The following is a 12,124-nucleotide window of genomic DNA, read 5'->3' on the forward strand; positions in this document are numbered from 1 at the left end:
TCCTTGAGAATCCGGAAAGTCTAAACCTTGTCTGTGGTATTCCTAGTAGGATTCTGGGATTGGATGATTGTGACGAGCTTCAAACTCGCGAGTGCTGGGCGTAGTGACAGATGCAAAAGGATGGCGAATCCTATTCCGGTATGATCGAGAACCTACAGATGATTAGCCGTGCGGTGACAGCGCACCTGGACCATTTTCACTGAAAGGAAGGATGGTAGCCATTGACAACGGTGATCCTCCAACACGCAGCTTGCCATAGGAGGGACGTGCGTGTGTGAAGAAGAAGATAGAGAGAAAGCAGAGATTCAAAAGGCAAAGCATCTCTAAAACTCCAACATATTCTCATTTACTGCATAACAAGTAACCTTTAATTCATGCTCTCTTGTTCATTTGCAAGTCAATTGATAACCACTAATTAATATCCTGACTAAGAGTTGCAAGATAACCATAGCTTGCTTCAAGCCAACAATCTCCGTGGGATCGACCCTTACTCACGTGAGGTATTACTTGGACGACCCAGTGCACTTGCTGGTTAGTTGTGCGGAATTACATAGTGTGAAGTAATTTTCGTGCACCAGTAATACTTTCACAGCATCTATTTTGGACAATGAAAAAATACAATAAACAGCAATCACAAGTCCAGAATTCAACACCAAAACAGCACAATAAACAAGTTCATCCAGGGCAACATTTAGAGGAAAGACAAATTCATTTCGAACAACAGCAGTAAACAAAACAAAACCTACATCCACTAACCAGTCCAGATTCTCTAACTAATTCAACTAAACTAAATTAGTTGAACTAAACAAGCTAAACAGAATGAGCTAAACCAGATAAAATGAGATGAAAGGGGAACCTGGGAGCAGGGAATTGGAATAGGGGAGTGAAGGGAAAGATTGATGATGATGAGTGAATGGCCAGAGCAACACGGTGGCGGCCTAGTGGTGGCGCTGGGGTAGCGACAGTGGCAGAGGGGGTGCACAGTAAAACAGGGTCTAGTAGTGGCTCTGGGCTCGCAGAGGAACACTGGACATCGGGCAACCATCATTGTAAAGATTAGAATGCAAATCAGAAGACATCAAACAAAAATATCCCTGAGTTCACGTCAGCAATAGTTAGTCTTCCAAACTAACGACATTTCTTGGATTCAATATTCACAAATTGCCTAAAGACTCAAACCCATAAAAGAATTGCTGCATTTATAATCTAAAGAGAGAAAATACAAGGCACTGATAATCTAAAGACTCAAACCCATATATTGGACCTACCCAAAAGCTTCAACCTATTTGAATTCTTTTGGAATGTATCTTCTAGCTTTCTCTGCCTTCACAAGATGGAGTTAATACAAGGCACTGATAAACAAAGAAACAGAACAGTTAATGAAAGAAATAATTCCCATTTCCCACAAATTAAAGTTGAACATACATAAACAACACTTAGAGAAAGATTCATTGTTACAATTTTGCAGACTTAATGAATTACCTTCCTCTAAATACCCATGTGATGTCTTGTAAAGCCACCAAAGTTGTTTCCAACATGTCAAGGCCAACCTGGTTTGCAAAGATGAACACCGGCACCGACTACGATCCAGACAGAGAATCATATATATCTTAAATTAAAGGCTTTCATGGAAATGATGAACTCTACTATGAACAAAACATCTGCCATACCTTCAAAGAACAGCACAAAATGGCATCCTGATGATGCCACAAATATTTAAGCACTGACTCACCCATGAGAGAATCAGATCTCAGCAACTCTGCCCCCAAATAATAACTGTTATTAGCAGAAAAAAGAACAAAAAAGTGAAGGGCATCATTAGATACTTTTCAAGAATGAATATTCAACAATAAATCTTGAACACAATACAACAGATGCAGACTTGCCTATAACTGTAGCAGATCCAGTTGGCTAGTGTAAGAGCCTCTGGAGAACCAGGAGAGAGTTTGAGCCAACTGCCGGGTTTATACTAGATGGAGAAATTGCCATGGCAACCCTCTGCACAGAGGAAATCACACTACAGATGTACTGGCATGCCATGACAGCAACATTATCCTGCAGACTACTGTCAAAAGGAAACTGGAAGGCAATAGTCAATACTGACCGAGCACTATGACATGATACCGCATCGCATGCACCATTTGTTGTTGGGCCAACTTCAAAACCAGATGTCAAATCTAGGGTTTTACTTGCTGTCACTGAATCCTTTTTATCACCCTGGAAAACATTGATATCAACATGATTATAGTGTGTCATACATGCGCATCAGTTTCAGTAGCTCCTTTCTTACTTGCACAGTACTTTTTCTCTATTCAAATGCACTATCAAGAGATTTAACACTAAAAAGGACCAAATGTTAGTGGCTGACTAGAGTAATACCGGATAGGAACAGAGTAGGGTGATGATGCAAAATTGTGTGCAAGATTTTAGATGCATTAATAGCACCATTCAAGAAAAAAGAAAATGAAGAAATGAAACAAGAAAAAAATCACCAACAAATTAATTCTAGAGTAATGGATTCTGGAGTAGGGTGCCCACTTCTGTAATTAAACTAGAGTAAATAAAATAGGATTTGTCAAAAACACCAACTAGCAAACATACACACAACATGGAAATTAGCTATAGATATACCAAGACAAATCTTCTTTATGCGACAGAGCTGTATTTATTATGTTTAATGAATACCAAATAACCTATTAGTCAATGCACAATTGACCCATAATTAAAAAATATTAAGTCACCTTAATACCCCATAAACAGGATAAAAAGGGGTTAATTAGATTGGCTTGCCTTCTGCTTCCTTATCACAGCAGAAATAGCTGGTGTTGACAATATACCTTCCCGTATTAGAAAGATAAGTTGTCCTCAATTTCTATTAAGAGATTCATGTTAATAATAATACACACTAGAGGATTGTCGGTGGTAGTTTGAGAACTAGACCTAAAGTTTCAAGGCAGTTCACCAGTTCTCCAGCTGCGGTAGATATCCAAAACACGCTCATAACAAATGCCATGACAACCACAGGTATTTGCTCGGTTTTGGGAGGTTCTTTTTCCATTACTAAATGAAGGCATGCAAGGCAGAAGCTTGTGGTGAGCACCACTGACCAGAGGGGCAAGTCAGTGTTTGGGAAGAGGAAAGCTATGGGATGATCAAATGGCACAAATGATTTGCAAGCATACAAGAGGGCTATCGGACAAAAAGCGATGTTGGCTAACGAGTAAAGTCTGCTCCATTGCGACAGCACTGGCTCGGGGATCGACAGTTTGAGAGTTGCAATAGGAATCTCTCATGCTTTAGAAATCTGGATGAAGAGAGCAAGGGATAAGCCAGGACAACCTCCAATAGAATAATGTTTATCAAATAAACTAGAATTCTATCCCTGAAATGAACAGTATTGCCTACTTTATGTTAAAGATAAGAACCATTGCCTTAATTATATAATCAAAATGATCATGGTTACATCAATGCAATAAGTTTAATCAGAAAACGTGCACAGTACCATGTACACTGCAAAAAAGAATCAAACAAATCCAACGCCTAAATTCAAATGAGTTGGTAAGAACATAGATCAGGTTCCTTATTCCAACTACTATTTCTTTCATTCAGGTTCTAGCCAACAAAGTAACAAACCAAGAAAGCCAAGTTACCAGATCCAATTGCCATAAAAAACCAAATCCATTTATATCAAACTCTAAATCAGAAAAATTATTAGTTTAATTGAAATTGAAACATACCAATCCATAAGCTCCCGGAAATCCAGAACTGCGCTTCTCATCGTTCATAGATCCCGAAACCTTGGCGTCGGAATCAACGTGCACCGCAACTAATTCCTTCTGCTCCTCAAGATCTATGGAAGAATTCCCACTCTTGCCTCTGCCATCAACTACTCCCAAGTCCATATAGAACACGAGACCAACGAAGAATGCATAAAACCCTATGAACCCAATCGCCTGCCACAGGAAGATATCCGTGCTAAGATAAACGTAGAAGAGTAACATCGCTGCCGTCAAGTAGAAGAGCACGTCTCTGATGAAGGGTACGGGGTCGAAGGAGAACGGAGCGGAGTAGAAGGCGACGAATCCAACAACGAGGGCGGAGAGCAAGGTACCGGCGGAGAGGATGGCGCCAAATCCGGTGCGGTACTGGCCGGAGCAGAGGGCAGCGAGGGAGGAGAAGACGTCGGGGGAGCCTGATACGACATCATTGGCTGCATGTGCAGCACAGACGCCGGAACAGCAACGCCACCGGCAGCAGAGGCGACGACGGGAGCCATTACATCTGCTGAGCTAACACCAGGAGGTGGAATCGACGGATTCTGGTAGGCAAGGCTGGGCGGAGCGGCGCCTCCAGATGGATTTGGCAGCGGGGAGAAGTGCGGTGCCCGAGGAGACAGCGGCCGGAAGGAGAGGGCGGCGGGAGGCGCGAAGGGAGGTCCAGTAGAGACCTGAGGTGGCACGTAGGAGAAGTTGGGATGATGCTACTACAACGGCGGCGGGGGCGGTGACGCGGAGAGCAGAGTCAGATTGGGATTAAGGTTTGCGGGAGCTGGAGATTGAGATCGGGATGTGGAAGGTGGAGCGTGAGGGGTTATTAGGGTTATGGGTTGTGAGTGACGGAGACTGAGAGAGTCTCGAAGCTTTTGAAGTTTCAAGGTTAGTAGGATTCAAGGTTATTAGGTTTGGGGTTATTAGGTTTTTTTTTTTTTATTTTTAAACCTTTTGGCCACGCTTTTAAAGCGTGCCAAAAGAGTATCAGGATATGGCCACGTTTTGTAAGCATAGCCGTAATGTAACCATGTCTCCACGCTTTTAAAACGTCCTTGTTTCTCTCTATGGCCACGCTTTTGAAGTGTGGCAGAAAAAAAAACGTGGTCGTTTCTCTAATCAATTGCCACCCTTACAAAAGTGTGGCCGTTGATCCTTTTCGCCACGCTTTTGAAGCGTGACAAAAAAAAAGTGGCCGAATCTCTAATCTACCGCCACCCTCATAAAAGCGTGGCCATTGACCACTTTTGGCCACGCTTTTGAAGCGTGGCAAGAAAAAAGCGTGGCCATAGGCCTTTTTTCTTATAGTGCCGTTGAAGATCCTCCTTCTCCAACTCAAGCTGATGCCCTTCACACATCTCCTGTGGCACGGAGCCCTGAATTATCTACTCAAGATGCAAGAACCATCCGTTCTCCTTGAAGAATTACAAGTCCAGAAAAACCATTGAACTTCTTCCTCACGTGGTCTAGAACCATCTGCTGAGATACCTGAAATTACCTCCACACCTTCAAACACTGAACTAGCTAAACTTGTAGCAGTTCTAACAGAAATCATTCAAGAAGGGGAAGTGCCTATCTCAACTCCCATTCCTACAGTGCCTTCATCATACAACCTTCCTTATAAACCCAATCAACACATTTTTCAACATCTATCCAATCTTCTGGAACTTTTGACACTTACTCCTTCAGAATGGACCAGTCAATCGAAGCTGAATTCCCTTCTCTCAGATATTTTGAGTTTTTTCCTCGAATTCCAGGTTCCCCTGTACTTTCTCTATAGTGAAGAAGTTTACAAAAATCTCAAATAGCTGCATCACTGTGCAATATAAGTTGCAGGATGCTAGAGAAAAAATAGCTCAAATCAAAACTGAGTTAGGGAAAGTCAATGCAATTCTTCAACCGATGAAAGAATCTTACCAAGAATATGATTTAAGGGTCACTGAAGCCCTCACTGCTCAAGCTTATTATAAAAAACAAGAAGAAGATCTTGAGGCAGAGTTAGCCTGAATTGAGCAAAAATTGGCTAGAATTCGGCAAAAAAACGCTAATTTAACTTCCCCCTTAGCCACCGTTCAACAACAACAACAAAGAATCTTCAATGAGCTTTGTGTTGTAGAGGCCAAACAAGAGAATTGCATCGAACAGCTCAACTAAGCTCAGAGTGAAGAACACAAACAAATAAAAAAAACTAAGCTCAACTAAGCTTCGTTCCATCCGTTTGAAACTTTTACTTATGATAATAACTCTTTTTATGTTCTCTTATATATATTTATATACCTAATCTTAATCTTGCATGCATCGATACTATTTCAAATATTTCTCATTTATCGATTTAATCACATTCCCAGAATCAATATCCTTAATTCGATATGCATTTCTAGAGTACAAATCGATCACTTGAAAAGGTCCTTCCCAAGTATGGGACCATTTGCCAAGAAATCTTGACTTTTTTCCATTGGGAATACCACTTTTAAAACTAACTCACCTATATTGAAACATTTCTCTTTTATTCGATGATTATAGCTTCGAGCAACACCTTCTTTTTGTCAAATCATATTTTCAAGCGCCATCATACGGTCTAAATCCAAATCATTCAATTCCTCATACATTGCATTCCAATAATCATTGACTGGCAACTCATTTTGTTTCAATACTCTCAATATATTGAGATTAATCTCTAGTGGTAAAACTGCACTATGACCATATACTAATTTATAAGGAGAAGTACCTGTTGACCCTCTTACTGAGTTTCGATAAGCCCACAATACCTGACTCAAAGTCTCATGCCAAGTTCCAGGTTTGCTACCAATTTGTTTCTTGATCAAATTAATCAATATTTTGTTTTCTGCCTCGACTTGCCCATTGGTTTGCGCATAATATGGAGTTGAAGTTATCATATTAATATTTATCGAGGCTGCAAAATTATTAATTCACTGACCATTAAACATAGTCTCTTGATCAGTACTCAAAGTTTGGGAAATTCCAAATCGATGAATTATATATTCCTCGATAAAGTCTATCACTTCATTTTGTCCAGCCTATATTAAAGGAACAGCTTCAATCCATTTTGTGAAATAATCAATCGCTACTAGAATGAACTTGTTATCTTTCGACGAAGGAGGATGTATCACCCCAATTAGATCCAGGGCCCATCCTCGGAAAGGCCAAGGTTTGATAATCGAATGCAATTCGGATGCTGGGATATGTTGTACCACTCTATGGACAACTATTTTGAACTCTTTTGACAACTGTTTTGAAACTAACTGAGAATCCCAAGAATTTGAACCTCTAAAGCCCCTTCTGCTACATTATTCAAACAAGGATATTTTAATTCAAACAAAAATTCTGATGGAACTCCTTCTGGTGAAATAATTAAAATCCTAACCCTAGCACCATCTTTATGTTTTGAACCATCAAAATATAATTTTCAATAGTCGATGTGCAGATCAATTATGTTTGCCCCCTGGTCATTCAGATTATCCGAATGATCTACCAGAAAATCTGCAATGACCTGACCTTTTACAGCTTCTGCTGTAATATATTGCAAATCAAACTCTGTTAAGGCTAACATCTATTTTCCTAATCGAGCCCTCAGCATAGGATAAGTTAGCATATATTTAACTAAGTCAGTTTGTGCAATTACCTTCACCGATTTTGCAACCATATAGCACTTTAATTTTGTGCAAGCATAATAAAGAGACAAACACAACTTTCCAATGGGTGAATACCTTGTTTCTATGTCATTTAATACCTGACTACGATGATAAATGGCTCGTTCATGTCTGTTTTCATCATCTTGAGCCAACATACATCCAATTTTATTCGTGGTTGCTGCAATGTACAACTTTAAAGGCTCATGAGGACGAACATTTTCCATTACTGGGGCTTTGGACAAATAAACTTTGATTGATTCAAAAGCTTCTTGATATTCCTTTGTCCATTCGAATTGCGTTTCACTTTTAAGCTTTACCAAGGGTGCAAATACTTGAGTTCGACTCGAGAGATTCGATATAAACCTTCTAAGATAGTTAACTTTTCCAAGGAAAGACTGCACCTCTTTTTTCGATCTAGGAGAGGATAACCCTAGGATTGCATTTTCCTTGTTCTTATCAATAGCAATCCCCGTTTTATGGACAACGAATCTCAAAAAGTTTCCTGATGAAATGCCAAATGCGCATTTTAAAGGATTCATTTTTAATCCCTTTCTCTGCATCGTATTAAAAGCTTTTCTTAAATGGTCCATATGTTGGTCTACTGAATTCGACTTAACCATAACATCATCGATATACACCTCCATAAATTTCCCAATATACAAATGGAAAATAGCATTCATGGCGCGTTGGTATGTAGCACCAGCATTTTTAAAACCAAATGGCATAACCACCCACTCGTACGTCCCTAACGCTCTAGGGCATCAAAAAGTAGTTTTAGACACGTTGACAATGAGAACTATTATTAGTCTAGATTTTCACAAAACAGAATTCCATCGTTGAAAGTATAGTCTATACTAACAATTAATTCTCAAGATCAAATGTTTTAAATTCAAATTATAATAACCGAGATCGAGAGTAATTCAACCTCAGGTCGTTCTCCCTAGGAGTTGCAAGTGTACATTTATTGGCTATGAGAGAATTGGGGATTGTGAATGCAAGAGAGCAAGGGAATGTAAATAGCAAGGAAGTAACTTAGCATGCAAGAAATTAAATGAAAGCAAGTAAAGGCAATGGAAATGGAAATTAAGTGCTAAAAAGGACTCTTGGTAAGAAGTGGGTAATCTAGGTTTCCTAACCTAGTTATGGACCACAAACATGGCAATTGTGTGGAATCAATCCAAATCAATCAATCCTCCTTGAGAAATAGTCAAAGAGTGTAATTGATCTCAATCCATAAGTCCTAGTCAACTCACTAATTACTTAGTGAAAGACTAGCGTCAATGGAAACCAAACCAATTAACTATTCTCACACAATGCGGAATGGACATCCATAACTCAATTCCACCCAAACATCCAATTTCTCAACCAAGAGTGTGAAAACTAAACATGCAAGAAATTAAACATCAAAGCAATAAAAGTCAAAGCACTTAAATGTCAAAGCAAGGAAGATTAAAGTGCAAGAAACCTCTTGGCAAGTAATTGAGAACTAAGGCTACCTATCCTAGTCATTAGCCACAAATATATGATGATTATGAAGAGTTAATCCTACTTAGTCAACCTTACATTGAAGATAAGCCAAATAGGCATAGTTAATTTCAATCCCTAAGTCCTATGTCAACACTAGGGGTCACATAAAGTCAAGGGAAACCAAATTAACTAACTACTCTAATATATCAAACAAGAATGGACATCAATGACTCAAGGGACACCAAAGTCAACAATTCCAAGCTAAGAGTGTAGAAAAACTAAGTGAAAACTAAGCCAAGCATTTTATCAAACACTTGGTGTGCATGAGAATAAAATAATATTAAATTGCAATAAAATAAATTCTAAAACTACCAAAGCAAGAAAGTAGCAATAACAACTAAAGAAAGCCATAAATGAACATAAAACATAAATTGCATAAATTGAAATCAAAGAAATACAAGAGTGTTCATAAAATGGAAAATGACATAAAAGAGGAATTAACAAAAGAGATGAAGATAAAGACAAGAGAAGCATGAAAACGTAAATGAAACTACATCAAAACAAGAATTAAAGTGCTGAAATTAAAAGAAATTAAACTAAACCTAACCTAATTCTAGAGAGAGGGGGGAGCTTCTCTCTCTAGAAACTAAGAGAAAATCATGTAAAAGCTAAACCTAATTGCCCCCCTTCATTCAGCTTCACTTTGGCCTCATATAGCTTCAAAAATGAGTTGGACTGGGTTCTGGAGACCCAAAAATTTCCCCCAGCGATTTGCATTAATGAGCTGACGTAATTCAAGTCACGCGTACGCGTCCCTGTCCAAAATATCATGAGGACTTTTGAGGGTTGTAATGGGGCTTAGGTAAGGGTAGGATTAATATGGTTAAGTGGGCTAATAGATTGGATCTTTGATTAGCTCAAGTATCCCACCTAATCTTATATATCATCCTATATTCATAACAAAACAATCCTAACTACCCCATTTATCCCTTTCTCACATTCACTCATGCATTTTCTTTTTAGTTTAACCACATATGCATCTCTTATTAACATTCTTATTACCATTTCTTTTATTTTCTTTTTTTCTCTTTTTTTTCTTATATATATATATATATATATATACAAAGTATGTACATCAAACTTTCTTTCTTTATCATATAAGAGAGATGCATATGTTTTGAGTAATGAATGCATGAGTGTTTACCCATTTTACCAAATATTCTCAATGAACACCCAAAGCACTAACTACCAATGATTTCCCACAAATTCTCCCACACTTGATTAACATACATACTCAAACCTAAGCTAATCAAAGATACAATCAATGGACATAATGATTTTTCACTTAGGGTGAATGATGTGCTCATAATAAGAACAAAGGGGAACTAAAGGCTCAAAAAGTGGTTTACAAAGATAGATGCAAGGGTTGACCATATGGGTAGTGAGCTATACAAAGATGGCCTCAATAATACTAAATGCAATCCAAAACAACAAATATAGGACATATAGACTAAAGCAAATCTAAGATCACAATCATAAAAGGAGTTTATAACACACAAGAACAAAATTTGTGATTGAAAATATGCAACCACACACTTTAAGCTCAAATCTCACTTGGTATTTGTTCAAGCTCTTTTCTATGTTCCATAAAAGATGCTTCAAGCAAGTTCAAAAATAAGTTTTCAAATCTAATCAATGGAATGCCCAAAAAGAGATTTCTTAAAAATTCTTTGTTGTTTTACCAAAATTATTTCCTATATGTATGTATGTATGTATGTTGTGATGGATGCAATTTCAAAATCTTTCCTAGTTATATTCCTAATTTTCAACAAGCAAAAATTAACATGAATAATTAGGACAAAATTGAACTAGGCACTATGTTATTCACATCATCCAATCACAACTTCTATCTATAAAATATATACTAAGGAAAAGATGCATAAATGCAACATGCAATAGCTAGATATAAACTATGATATATATACCAAAAGAAAATGCAATGCAACAGTCAAAAATACTCCAAATATATACAAGGATCCTACTAAACAAAATAAAAATAAAGTGCAAAGTGTTTGGGAAAAAGAAAGTTTACACCCCCAAAATGACGAGTCCTCCCCCATACTTAAGCGTTGCACGGTCCTCCGTGCATGAACATGATCTGGGGAGAATGTCTCTCAAGAGCTCCACCTTCAATTGGCGGATGCGGGGGCTCAGGTTGTGTGGAAATCACCAAGTCCAATGTATGCTCGGCATCTCCCTCCTCGGTGTTCTCCTCCTCTCCCGGCTCCTTGCCTCTATGTCTCATCCTCGAAAAGAACAAATAAAGTATAATTAGGAATCATAGGGCAAGTAGCACAAAAAAGGTAAAGGAGAGAGTAAATAAGCATCTAATTGAGGAATTTTACATAGTGGTGTGGTATGATGAAAATGATGGGCCATGTGTGTACCCCATGTGTGCACGGTTAGAATACACACAACGGCCGGTTAAACGACATTCACACCATCAAAAAGTAAGAATGAGTTCCTCAATTAAATGGCCTAAGATGTAAGCAATGGATGAGTAACATTTAAGCACATGCAAACTTAAGCAACAACAATCAATAGTGAATTGAATGTTGGAATTATTGGATATTAAAGTTTTGCAAATGAAAGAGCAAAATTGATAGAATAGCACAACAAACAATAACCAATACAATGATGAAAAGAAAATTACTTATTCACCTTAGGAAAAATCAAATAATCACATGTTTAAGGTGTTTGTTACAAAAAGTGACAAGTCTTGATAGGAATCAAGTCAAGTCAACTCAAACAAATGTAAAGCATTAACAAGAAACAAGGACCTCGTGAGGTGATTATATTGACTTAAAAACCATGATGAATACGCAATTCAATTCAATTCACTAAATTTCATATGCACTTATAAAAGTTTCACCTAATATGTAACAAAAATGTAAATGTGTAAATCTAATTAGGTGATAGTAATTGAAGGTAAAGTACAAGTGCATTGATGAAATTCAATCAAGAAGCAACCCAATCAACATAAATCAAACACTTGTAACTTATTGAATCAACGAACAACTAAACAAAAACTAATATAATTACTAAAATAAAAATGAAATGCAAACAAAATAAAGTAGAGCAAGTAGAGAAGAAGGTAAAAGGGAGAGAAGAGAGGGGTGAAAGGAAGAAGAAGAGAAGAAGTAGAGAGAATGGAAGAAAAGAAGTGTAGTGGTGAGA

The 12,124-nt window shown here is 37.9% G+C and overlaps 1 long non-coding RNA gene and 1 pseudogene across 1 annotated transcript in view; both read right to left on the bottom strand.

The window, feature by feature from the left end:
* Positions 1-1,729, bottom strand: part of LOC107641847 — a 3,363-nt gene extending 1,634 nt beyond the window's left edge. Inside the window, exons 1-2 of the long non-coding RNA XR_002347866.1 lie at positions 1,483-1,729; positions 1,269-1,352 (exon numbers count right to left, since the gene is read on the bottom strand). This is a non-coding gene — a long non-coding RNA (uncharacterized LOC107641847). The remainder of the gene's footprint in view (positions 1-1,268; positions 1,353-1,482) is intronic.
* LOC107640567 lies at positions 2,906-8,145 on the bottom strand (annotated as a pseudogene).

Source organism: Arachis ipaensis, chromosome B05, assembly GCF_000816755.2.
Source record: "Arachis ipaensis cultivar K30076 chromosome B05, Araip1.1, whole genome shotgun sequence".
Lineage (NCBI taxonomy): Eukaryota > Viridiplantae > Streptophyta > Magnoliopsida > Fabales > Fabaceae > Arachis > Arachis ipaensis.